Genomic DNA, 13,640 nt, shown 5'->3' on the forward strand with positions numbered 1-13,640 from the left:
AATGGTTACCATTCAGTCAAACTGCACTGGAACAATAGCAACCATTTTGATGCAATGTTCTTTACTACAATGGTTACCATTCTGTCAAACCGTACTGGAACAATAGCAGCCATTTTGATGCAATGTTCTTTACAAATGGTTACCATTCTCTCAAACTGCACTGGAACAATGGCAGCCATCTTGATGCAATGTTCTTTACAAATGGTTTCTGTCAAACTGCATTGGAACAATGGCAGCCATCTTGATGCAATGTTCTTCACTACCATGGTTACCATTCTGTCAAACTGCACTGGAACAATAGCAACCATCTTTAGCCAATGTTCTTTAAAAATGTTTACCATTCTGTCAAACTGCACTGGAACAATAGCAACCATCTTTAGCCAATGTTCTTTAAAAATGTTTACCATTCTGTCAAACTGCACTGGAACAATAGCAGCCATCTTGATGCAATGTTCTTTACTACAATGGTTATCATTCTGTCAAACTGCACTGTAACAAAAGCAGCCATCTTGATGCAATGTTCTTTACAAATGGTTACCATTCTGCCAAACTGCACTGGAACAATAGCAGCCATCTTGATGCAATGTTCTTTTCAAATGGTTACCATTCTGTCAAACTGCACTGGAACAATAGCAGCCATCTTGATGCAATGTTCTTTACTACAATGGTTACCGTTCTGTCAAACTGCACTGGAACAATAGCAGCCATCTTAATGCAATGTTCTTTACTACACTGGTTAAAATTCTGTCAAATTGCACTGGAACAACAGTAGCCATCTTGATGCAATGTTCTTTACTACAATGGTTACCATTCTGTCAAATTGCACTGGAACAACAGTAGCCATCTTGAGGCAATGTTCTTTACAAATGGTTACCAGTCTGTCAAATTGCACTGAAACAACAGTAGCCATCTTGATACAATATTCTTTTCTACAGCGGTTAACATTCTGTCAAACTGCACTGGAATAACAGTAGCCATCTTGACATAATGTTCTTTACTGCAATGGTTACCATTCTGCCAAATTGCATTGGAATAAAAGTAGCCATCTTGATGCAATGTTCTTTACTACAATGGTTCCATTCTATCAAATTGCACTGAAACAAATGTAGCCATCTTGATGCAATGTTCTTTACAAATGGTTACCAGTCTGTCAAAATGCACTGGAACAACAATAGCCATCTTGATACAATGTTCTTTACAAATGGTTACCAGTCTGTCAAAATGCACTGGAACAACAGTAGCCATCTTGATACAATGTTCTTTACTACAATGGTTAACATTCTGTCAAAATGCACTGGAACAATAGCAGTCATTTTGATACAATATTCTTTACTACAAAAGTCACCATTCTGCCAAAATGCACTGGAACAACAGTAGCCATCTTGATACAATGTTCTTTACTACAATGGTTACCATTCTGTCAAACTGCACTGGATCTTGATGCAATGTTCTTTACTACAATGGTTACCATTCTGTCAAACTGTACTGGAACAATAGCAGTCATTTTGATGCAATGTTCTTTACTACAAAGGTTACCATTCTGTCAAACTGCACTGGAACAACAGTAGCCATCTTGATACAATGTTCTTTACTACAAAGGTTACCATTCTGTCAAATTGCACTGAAATAGCAGCCATTCTGATACACTGTACTTTTCTACAACAGTTACCATTCTGTCAAACTGCACTAGTAGCCATCCAGAAACAATACCATTCTATCAAACTGCTCCTTAACAACAGTAGCCATTTTGAAACAATATTCTTTTTTAAAATGGTTACCATTCTCTCAAACTGCACTTAATAGTAACAATTTTGATACAATTTACTTTTGTAAAATGGTTACCAGTCTGTCAAATTGCACTAGAATAGTAGTAGCCATTTTGATAAAATGTTCTATACAAATGGCTACCTTTCTGTCAAACTGCACTTAAACAATCTTTAGCCAATTTGATACAATGTTCTTTTTTTTTTAATGGTTACCATTCTGTCAAATTGCAATGGAACAGTATTAGACATCTTGATACAATGTTCTTTACTACAAAGGTTACCATTCTATCAAACTGCACTGAAACAACATCGACCATTTTGAAGCCGTCTTGACAGAATGTTCTTTCCATTCTATCAAACTGCATTTTAGCAATAGTAACCATTTTGAAACAATATTCTTCACTACCTGCACTGAAAAAAAAAAACCAGCAGCATTTTGATCCACTACCGCTGCAAATCAAACTGCACTTAGGCAAAAGTAGCTATTTAGATAGAATGCTTTTTTTTTCAGCAATGGATACCCTTCAATCACTCTGCATTTAAGAAATGACGGCAATTTTGATACAATGTTCTTGGCAACAATGGTAACAATCTGTCAAACTGCACTTAAACAAAAGTAGAATTATTTATATACTGTTCTGGTACCTTCTTCCAAACTGCACTTAAACAATCTACAATGGTTTACCAGGCAAACTGCAGCCATGTTCACTCAATGTTCCTGGCCACAATGGATACCGTCCTCAGTTCTTAGCTACAATGGTACCATTCTAAGTTCTTGGCTTCTGTACAATAGCAGCCATTTTGATTAAATGTTCTTGGCTAAAACTGTTACCATTCTATGAAACTGTGCTTCAACAATAACAACCATTCTGATACAACAGTTACTATCCTGCAAAACTATCTTTGAAATTAAAATAAACAGACAGTACCAGATTAAAACCCCTTCCACAGCACTAGAATTTTATGAAAACTTCTGAATCAATGCTGGTGGTCCATTTGGACCATGTAACAGCCTTGTATGAGAGATTGTTCTTTCCTGAATATTTCTTTTTTTTCATGTTGGGAATAAATTTTTGACAGCTGATTGTTTTTGCAGGATTAAAAATCTGAGCAAATAATTTCCCAGAACTCCCTTTTTGTGTCACTGGCCTACTTGATGACAATGATGGTCTGGTAGCCTTATTACACACTGGAACTAAATCTGGGTTACCTGGGTGCTTGGACTTGTTATATTTTACACTCATCTAACCTTGATGCTTGACTGGTACCATTATTATTTTGTGAAACAAAATCTGGGTTTTCTAGGTGCTTGCTATGAACATAATGTGATTATGCCTCTGCGAAAGTATAACTGCCTTCTGGTAAAAACATCACAGTAAAACTAATTAATTGCAAACTTTATATTTACAATTAAAAGCTATAATGTATTATTTGTTTCTTTGATTTTTTCTTAATAAAATTGCTGTTTAATTTTACAAAGGAATTTGTTTGTTCTGCAAAAAGACTTCATATGAATGGAGCTATTCTTAATTACTTTTCATTTCGCTAATATGTTTTTTTTTGTATATATTTTTTTTTCACAAGAAAGAGAGCAAGAAATCACATTATTACTTAATAAAAAATTCAAATATTTGAAATTAAAAATACGAAATAATAACTTCTGCCCATGTTAAAAATATTAATAACCTGCTAAAGAAGTTTTTTTTTCTCCACTTTTTGTCATTATAAAAGCAACCACATGCAATCACGGTACAATTAGGTTTATGGTTCCTGCAAAATTAAGATGAAATTAAATTAGAGAAGGTACCAAAACATGTGTTTTGTATTTTCTCAAGGATTGTTAAAAAGATTAATTTCTCGACAGTAAAGTATTTTTCTTTCATGACAAATACGAAATAATAGGAAGACATGCCAAAGTTTAAATCTACCTCAGGTGCAAATGCGCTAGTATTTTTTCTCAAAAAACAACAGAAAGAATGAAAACGCTGGCACTGAAGGGGATGTACTCTATCAACGTTTCAAATCAAGTCATCTTCCATTAATTTACTTGTCTTGTTAGTTTCATTCTAACTTCTCACAATGCTGTAGTGAAGAGTAATTAATATCAGTTGCGTAAATAGAAAATTGATAAAAACCAGACATTGAAATAATTTTTCATTTTCCTATTTCTTACATAATGCTCCAATGAATGCTCCCCACTTTATCAATGTCTACTCCCTTTTATAATTTCAGCCAGCACTTCAGCAAACCCAGTGGCATGTCATAGACTGGAGAAGGGTAATTGAATTAGACAATACCTCATGGCTGATTGGTGCAAGATGGCCGTCATTAAGGTCATTAGGGTCAACGGTCAGATTTTCATTGACCAGATCAGGTCCTGATCAATTTATAAATGTCATCAACAATTAGGTGATGATATGTGAACATGGTCTCTGGACCCAGGAGTGAAATCAATCTCTTATGCCATTGTGCAAGAAAGGAGAGCCTGCAAATGGAACAGTGTTAGACTGTTGAAAGGATACTAGACTTTTGCAAATACTGATACATCATTTGCCATAAAAATTGATATTCCTAAATATCAAGAAAAGTAACAACAAGAACATTTTTATGAATGAACATATTTAGAATTACATTCTCTAATTAGTAAAAAAAGTAATTACAATAAGATTTTTCACAATACTTTCTGGTGTGTCCACAGCAATGACAAAAAAAGGTCCCCCAAACAAAAAAACAATGAAGAAGGTTCGGATGTGTGTCTTAAATTTATGGACATAGGTGCATAGGGCATAAAACTGACTTTCACAAGAAAGAAAATTTGAGCAAAGTCTTGAGCAATCTGTTGAGCCAAACATGTCAAGCAAAGATCAGAAACTGAGCCATCTTCTTTCCTTACAATTCAAAATCAATATAACTTGCTCAAAGATACAAGACTGATTTTATTAAACACACTTGCATTTCTTAGTATCTTCTCATCTTCTGTTAGTTCTTCAGCATCAATCTAAGTTTATGCAAAAAAAATAAAGTTTCATTTTTCATTTTTGTTTGAGTGACAATGATGTCAAAACCATTTAAAAGGGTATTTAATAATAATATACTTAAATGCCTTTTTAATTTTTTTTTTCTGATTTACCAGCGATATTAAGTCGCAAGTGTACCGGATGGCATAAAACTTATCTGATGCTAGGTTCAAGGCACAGGAAATGCTTCCAGGCATTGCCGTGGATACAATAGGTTCTTTGTAAAAGAAAAGAAAGCATTAGCAGTAATCTTCAACACAGAATGAGTAATTATCATGAAAATACATAATCGTTATGAAATTTGCGTTATTACCCGATATTACACGTAGCCTACAGAATTCTATGATTCAGCCGGATTAACATCGTGAAAAAAATAAAAAACATCAAAGATCACTACGAGGCCGTTAATTATTAGCATCCGCAAATTTTCAGCTTTTAACAGTTTATATAATTTTCTGAACCTTTGAAGAATATATATACGCCACCTTGATTATATCATTAATTAGCTCATTGTTCTATGATAGCGTGTTATTTAGGCATAGGTAAGTAATTGTAGGTTCAATAGAATGTTTTCTTGACAAAGACCGATCTTCTTTTTTTTTGGTACATGTGTTAATTAACATTGCCCATAAAACCTTTCTTATGCTGATTTATTAATATAATGAAAAAGACTCCAAGGAAATCATCTACTGAAGTATACGATATATAATAATAAAAGGCAGTTTGTATCATAAATTTAGTTTTTCAAGAAAATTTATTCTGATTAAAAGAAGCAAAAACGGCTTTACCTATTTTATTAGCAGTTATATGTAATGACATTACCGTGTCAAATTTCTGAACTTGATAAACCCCGACACATTATAAAAAATTTCTTTCCAACTTCTTATGACAAATGCATGCTACTGAATATCTGACATTCTTGGAGCAATTTTGAATGTAACCAGTTTTCAATTTATGTATATAATAAACTGTAACTCAATCTAAGCTCTGTGTCTGCGAGTTACTGATAATTCGGCTCTATCTTCTCAAAGCATACCAGTTTTGTTGACTTAACATTAAACTTGCAATCTTGGGTCATAATATTCCATGTATCTTCAAAATTCCTGGAGTCAACAAATCTTTTTTTTTTGTTTCTGTTAGAAATTTCATCTTGTTTTGTTATTGCAACTTCAAGCTTGAGGTACGACTAAGCCAATGCCGCTCACCTCAACTTTACACACTGTTTCAGTGCCATTTTCGACATAATGATTTATGGATTGCATTCAGGTAAACTTTCTCTACTCTAATAAACATAAGAGTAGATTGCATTCCAGTAAAACTTGCTCTACTCTGATAAACATAAAAGTGCATTGCAATCCAGTAAAACTTGCTCTACTCTGATAAACATAAGAGTGCATTGCAATCCAGTAAAATTTGCTCTACTCTGATAAACATAAGAGTGCATTGCAATCCAGTAAAACTTGCTCTACTCTGATAAACGTAAGACTGGACTGCATTCCAGTAAAACTTGCTCTACTCTGATAAACATAAGAGTAGATTGCATTCCAGTAAAACTCGCTCTACTCTGATGAACGAAGAGTGCATTGCAATCTAGTAAAACTCGCTCTACCCTGATTATCATAGAGTGGTTTTCCACCTCTTTACTCAGCTCATCGGGCACAATGAATGACTGCTACATTTACTGGTTATTTATATATCTGGAAAAAAAAAGGCAGAAAATAATTTGGAAAATGGTACAAACTTGACATTATATTTTGGATACTGTGTAAGAAAGATTTTTTTAGTTATGACTCAAATTGCTGTCTTTGGTAATGATATAAAGATAAAATTCAATGTCAAAACTGGAGGATTAAGCATCAGGGGATGATAACTTTATTAACATTAAAAATACTCCTTACACTATATAAACATGTGAGATAAATAAATGGATATAATTTTTTATCTTTTTTTATAGTTTCAATGGCTCAGGTGAGCTTAAAAATCTTCAGATTGCTGCTTACTATCCCTACAATCAAATTAACCCAGAGCCATCTTCAAAGACAGTAGCATTTAAAAAATATTATGAGGAAAACTAACTACACTTGTTTCATGATTTCATATTAGATAATATCTTCTTGCATCAAAGTTCAAAATTTCAGTCCAAAAATGACAAAACAAATCAAATCTGCAGACATAGGTTTGTGCAATAACTCTCCAAACGAGCAAAGCCTTGTCTTTCATTTTGGCAAAAATGATCCCCGATCAAAGAGCAGCATTGTTTACAATTGAATTCTTCTGTTTTCTTAGAACAATTACTTTCAAATAAAATGAGCTATCCAGATATTGTTAGAGATAATAAACATGACAATGAATCACTTGGGGAATTTGAACAAAGGCTACAATATTGCAATCTAATCTTCAGGGTTCACAGGGCATCCCAATTTGATTTGGGTCATTGAAAATAAACCATTTTATACAGAAGCCATGGAGCATTATCATCCCCAGCTAAAACAATAACCATTAGTTACAGCCATCATACAGCAGCTTTGTTCTGTTATTTCAAACTTCCATCAACTGGGATCAAAGACTGGTTCCACAATCATTATTCCTGCTGTCAGAAGAAATGCAAACAAACTTTGAACCAGTCAGTATCAAGTTGAAATGCAGTTATCCAAGGTTTTTCCTCTGCCAAATCAAACAGACTGTGTTTAGAGAAGCATGGGGGTTCATCAGGTATTTATTAATGATAATCATAATTGATACCTACTGATAAACAATAAAAACAAAACCATACATCTATACTGTATTATTTTCAAGGCTGCCAATAGGTGGAGAAAAGGAAAAACTATGTTTTACATGTCTTAAGCACAGGAAATAACAAATACCTGTTAGAGGTTTATGTAAAACTTTAAGTCAACTTTCAGCCATTCTAATTTCAAGCAAATCTACTGTTCATTACTGTCTAGATAAAAAAACTTTTCTTTCAAAAGCCTTTGCATACAAACCATAAATCAAGACTAATTGTTACTTTCATGCAGTTTTCTCATGAAAACATGAAAAACAATCATGCATTTACTAAAAAAACATGCACAGACAAAGTATGCATTCTTATAAAAACAACTTTAGCACATGCTTCTAATGATTATCTACCTATGATTTATGAAACATTTTCTTTCATATCTTTCATCATGAAAGTTTAATTTGGAGGCCCTGACCTGCCTTTTGTTCCCCTGGCTTTCATCTGCCCACAATACATCAAGAGATACAGAAGCAGCCCCCTCCTATTCTCTCCATAACTAAAAGCCCTTTAATTTGTTTTATCATATCAGTTCTCTCTCATAATCAGCAGGAAATAATTGCATTTTGTTTTAGTGAAGACATTTGTCTTTAATGTTTATCAATGCAGATAAACTCACTGTCATATAAATCATAACTGGTTCACCAAAAGTCCCCAGCATGCATGCATGTCTGATTGTCAGATGCCCTAGGTCTGGCTGCATTGTAAAGAAAATAAAACAATAAACAATGTCATGTTGAGTATTTACAGATTTCATTCCTTTAGGAAACCAGGATGTGGTTAGAGGAATATAATACTGGGTATATATTTGCCCTAAGAAAGAGACACAGGGAATGAAGCAAACAAGGAAGTACCATAATCAGGTAAAGAATGAGGTCAAAAGCCAGTCAGATATTGTTCAATGACATTTATCTTTTAGAAACTCTATATGACATTAAAAGACAAACATACAAAAGCATCAGTAAATCAAATGGAGTCAAAGAACATAGGCCATTTAGCAGCTATGGCAAATATGGCACTGTGTAAGGTAAAGGGCAAAATCAACAACAGAGCAAGGACAAAAGTCAACAGTCAAGAACAAATCAACAACTGCACAGTGAAATAAAATCAGACATTGTGCAAAGGAAAAGGTAATCAGGCACATTGTAAGGTCAAGAGCAATTCATGCACTGTGGAAGGCCATTTAGACATTGTGCAAGGTGAAAGGAAAATCAAGTGCTGTGTAACATCAAATCAGCCACTAAATTATGACAAAAGCTAGTTAGGATTTGTGGAACACCAAGAGCAAATCAGCCACTATACATGGAAAGTCAATCAAGCTCTGTGGAACACCAAGTGCAAATCAGCCACTTTAAATGAACAAACGCCAATCAAGCTCTGTGGAACACCAAGAGCAAATCAGCCACTTAAAATGAACAAAAGCCAATCAAGCTCTATGGAACACCAAGAACAAATCAGCCACTTCACATGAACACAAGCCAATCAGGTTCTGTGGAACACCAAGAGCAAATCAGCCACTTTACATGCACACAAGCTAATCAGGTTCTGTGGAACACCAAGAGCAAATCAGCCACTTTAAATGAACAAAAGTCAATCAGGTTCTGTGGAACACCAAGAGCAAATCAGCCACTTTACATGCACACAAGCTAATCAGGTTCTGTGGAACACCAAGAGCGAATCAGCCATTTTAAATGAACAAAAGCCAATTAACCAAGAGAAGAGCAAATAAGCCACTTTACATAGACAAAAGTGAACCAAGCTCTGTGGAACAGTCTCTACACATGTACAAAAGACAACCAAGCTCTATGGGACACCAAGAGTAAATCAGCCTCTATACATGTACTAAAGCCAATTAAGTTCTGTTTACCACCAAGAGCACATCAGCCACTTTATATGAATAAAAGCCAACCAAGTTCTATGGAAAACCAAGAGCAAATCAGCCACTATACATGAACAAAAGCCAAACAAGCTCTGTGGATCACCAAGAGCAGAGCAAATCAGCCACTATACATGAACAAAAGCCAAACAAGCTCTGTGGATCATCAAGAGAAGAGCAAATCAGCCACTATACATGAACAAAAGCCAAACAAGCTCTGTGGATCACCAAGAGCAGAGCAAATCAGCCACTTTACATGAACAAAAACCTTCCAAGCTCTGTGGAACACCAAGAGCAAATCAGTATCTATACACGTACAAAAGCCAATTAAGTTCCAAGAGCAAATCAACCACTTTATATGAACAAAAGCCAACTAAGCTCTATGGAACACCAAGAAAAGAGCAAATCAGCCACTTTACATGAAGAAAAATCAACCAAGCTCTGTGGAACATCAAGAAAAGAGCAAATCAGCCACTATACATGAAGAAAAATCAACCAAGCTCTGTGGAAAATCAAGAGAAGAGCAAATCAGCTACTTTACATGAAGAAAAGTCAACCAAGCTCTGTGGAACATCAAGAGAAGAGCAAATCAGCCACTTCACATGAACAAAAGCCAACCAAGCTCTGTGGAACATGAAGAGAAGAACAAATCAGCCACTTTACATGAAGAAAAGTTAACCAAGCTCTGTGGAACACCAAGAGAAGAGAAAATCAGCCACTATACATGAACAAAAGCCAACCAAGCTCTGTGGAACACCAAGAGAAAAGCAAATCAGCCACTATACATAAACAAAAGCCAATCAAGCTCTGTGGAACACCAAGAGAAGAACAAATCAGCCACTTTACATGAAGAAAAGTCAACCAAGCTCTGTGGAACACCAAGAGAAGAGAAAATCAGCCACTATACATAAACAAAAGCCAACCAAGCTCTGTGGAACACCAAGAGAAAGCAAATCAGCCACTTTACATGAAGAAAAGTTAACCAAGCTCTGTGGAACACCAAGAGAAGAGAAAATCAGCCACTATGCATGAACAAAAGCCAACCAAGCTCTGTGGAACACCAAGAGAGAGCAAATCAGCCACTTTACATGAAGAAAAGTTAACCAAGCTCTGTGGAACACCAAGAGAAGAGCAAATCAGCCACTATACATAAACAAAAGCCAATCAAGCTCTGTGGAACACCAAGAGGAGCAAATCAGCAACTTTACATGAAGAAAAGTTAACCAAGCTCTGGAACACAAAGAGAAGAGAAAATCAGCCACTTTACATGAACAAAAGCCAACCACGCTCTGTGGAACACCAAGAGAAGAGCAAATAAGCCACTTTACATGAAGAGAAGTCAACCAAGCTCTGTGGAACACCAAGAGAAGAGCAAATCAGCCACTATACATGAACAAAAGCCAACCAAGCTCTGTGGAACACCAAGAGAGAGCAAATCAGCCACTTTACATGAAGAAAAGTTAACCAAGCTCTGTGGAACACCAAGAGAAGAGCAAATCAGCCACTATACATAAACAAAAGCCAATCAAGCTCTGTGGAACACCAAGAGGAGCAAATCAGCAACTTTACATGAAGAAAAGTTAACCAAGCTCTGGAACACAAAGAGAAGAGAAAATCAGCCACTTTACATGAACAAAAGCCAACCAAGCTCTGTGGAACACCAAGAGAAGAGCAAATAAGCCACTTTACATGAAGAGAAGTCAACCAAGCTCTGTGGAACACCAAGAGAAGAGCAAATCAGCCACTTTACATGAAGAAAAGTCAACCAAGCTCCGTGGAATAGTCTCTACATATGTACAAAAGCCAGTTAAGTTCTGTGTAACCCAAAGTGCAAATCAGCCACTATACATGAACAAAAGCCAACCTGGCTCTGTGGAAAACCAAGAGAAGAGCAAATCAGCCACTTTACATGAACAAAAGCCAACCAAGTTCTGTGGAACACCAAGAGAAGAGCAAATAAGCCACTTTACATGAAGAGAAGTCAACCAAGCTCTGTGGAACACCAAGAGAAGAGCAAATCAGCCACTTTACATGAACAAAAGCCAACCAAGTTCTGTGGAACACCAAGAGAAGAGCAAATAAGCCACTTTACATGAAGAAAAGTCAACCAAGCTCTGTGGAACACCAAGAGAAGAGCAAATAAGCCACTTTACATGAAGAGAAGTCAACCAAGCTCTGTTGGAACACCAAGAGAGAGAGCAAAAAATAAGCCCACTTTTACATGAACAAAAGCCAACCAAGTTCTGTGGAACACCAAGAGAAGAGCAAATAAGCCACTTTACATGAAGAGAAGTCAACCAAGCTCTGTGGAACACCAAGAGAAGAGCAAATCAGCCACTTTACATGAAGAAAAGTCAACCAAGCTCCGTGGAATAGTCTCTACATATGTACAAAAGCCAGTTAAGTTCTGTGTAACACAAAGAGCAAATCAGCCACTATACATGAACAAAAGCCAACCTGGCTCTGTGGAAAACCAAGAGCAAATGAGCCACTTTACATGAACAGAAGTCAACCAAGCTCTGTGGAACAGTCTCTATACATGTACAAAAGCCAGTTAAGTTCTGTGTAACACCAAGAGCAAATCAGCCACTTTACATGAAGAAAAAACAATCAGGTTCTGTGCAACATCAACAGCAAATCAGCCATGGTAAAGATCAACTGTAAAGGAGCCACTAAACAAGGGCAAAAGTCAATCAGATTGTGTAAAGTTAAGTGCAAGTCAGACACTGCAAAAAGGCAACACAAGATGTTAAATATTAATATTATTCAACGGCACAAGTTGACTAAATGAAATTAGAGAGCAGTATTGAAATATGAACAAACATTTTTCAGAAAGCAAGGAGTCTTTTATGTACAGACCTCACATTGTTAAAGTCTCTATTCACTAAACAGGAAGTACCTTTCTATAAGAATAGTTTTGTTTGAAACATGTTTTGGTAGTAAAAAGGCAGTTTATTTCTCAGAAAATCTTTGAAGTTTATTGAATAGGAGGGAACAGCTTCAGCAGGTTCTGTTCTGACTTAGGCAGCATTGGATCATTTACAATGGTTCTCATTATCAACCTCTTGTCTGCTGCCCAGCAGGCCATTTTGGTGTAAAAACTAATACTGTCTCTTGTTCAAAGACAATACTGCCATTTGAACCTAAGACAAAATAGAAATCCTACTGTTTTGTTATCCCTAAGTCTGCTCAAATGCTTTTAAATGGCTCATTAAGAGACATTTAACACTCCATAACAATAGGAGGCTTGGAGGCTGGGAACTATTTTCTGGAACTTTTATGAGCAGTTATCAAAAGAAAAGTAGTTCTACAGATTGGTGTTAAAGTCAAATGTTTGTGCAAAAGAAACAAAAAATACATTGGACAAGAATATAGGATTTCAGATTATAAAAACATATGTGGAAGGAACAACAGTCTCAAAGTAAATATTGCAACATTGTTTGAAGTATGAATGATAATTCCATGGAAGCAGAAATAAAACAGATGGCTTCATGGGAAAATGTGCCCCTAAATGAAAGATATATAATTTTATATAGAGACAAATTTTCTACAATTTCTTTACTATTTTGTTCTCATGTGAAGTATATATAAAACATTCTAACATGGCTCGATTTGATTTCCAGTTAAACAAAGAAGGAAATCAAGCTCTGTATATTCTGTGATAAACAACGGTTGACACGTGAACTGGTAAGAGAGCATTATGACGTCAAACTGTCGCATGACATCCGATACATTACTCCTCAAACTTTTATCCTTCAGATGCTTCAGTATTTATATAACCACTCGGGCTAATACCCTCGTGGTTCCATTCCTACGCATCTGAACACTGAACCATGGTAAAGCAGCCGACAAACCACTCGAAGGCCTTGATTATTTGTTAATAATAACTTATTTCATAAAATTTATTAATTTCTCATTTCATATACAACAGTTGAACAATGCACGAACAAAGAATGAATGTACTCTTCTATGAGTATACTCTTTCTGGCTCCTGCAGAAAAAAAACTTTTAATTAGATTTTACATGAAAAGGCATAAAATTAAGGACCCAGAAACGAAATGGCATGCTTTGACTTTTTCAATTTATATTCAACTACTTTGCTTATGCAATAACCAAACTGTTCTGTATAGCGCTTTATTGAAATACTAAAGTCTAAATAACAAATAAATAAATCAACAATATGAAAATTAATAAACATTGTGTCA

At 35.5% G+C, this 13,640-nt stretch overlaps 1 protein-coding gene across 7 annotated transcripts in view; it reads right to left on the minus strand.

Moving 5' to 3' along the window:
- The window catches only part of LOC123537036 (transcription factor Sox-5-like), a 164,471-nt gene that overhangs the window by 82,116 nt on the left and 68,715 nt on the right, over positions 1 to 13,640 (minus strand). The gene's annotated exons all lie outside the window — the stretch shown is intronic.

The sequence above is a fragment of the Mercenaria mercenaria genome, chromosome 17 (assembly GCF_021730395.1).
Source record: "Mercenaria mercenaria strain notata chromosome 17, MADL_Memer_1, whole genome shotgun sequence".
Classification (NCBI taxonomy): domain Eukaryota; kingdom Metazoa; phylum Mollusca; class Bivalvia; order Venerida; family Veneridae; genus Mercenaria; species Mercenaria mercenaria.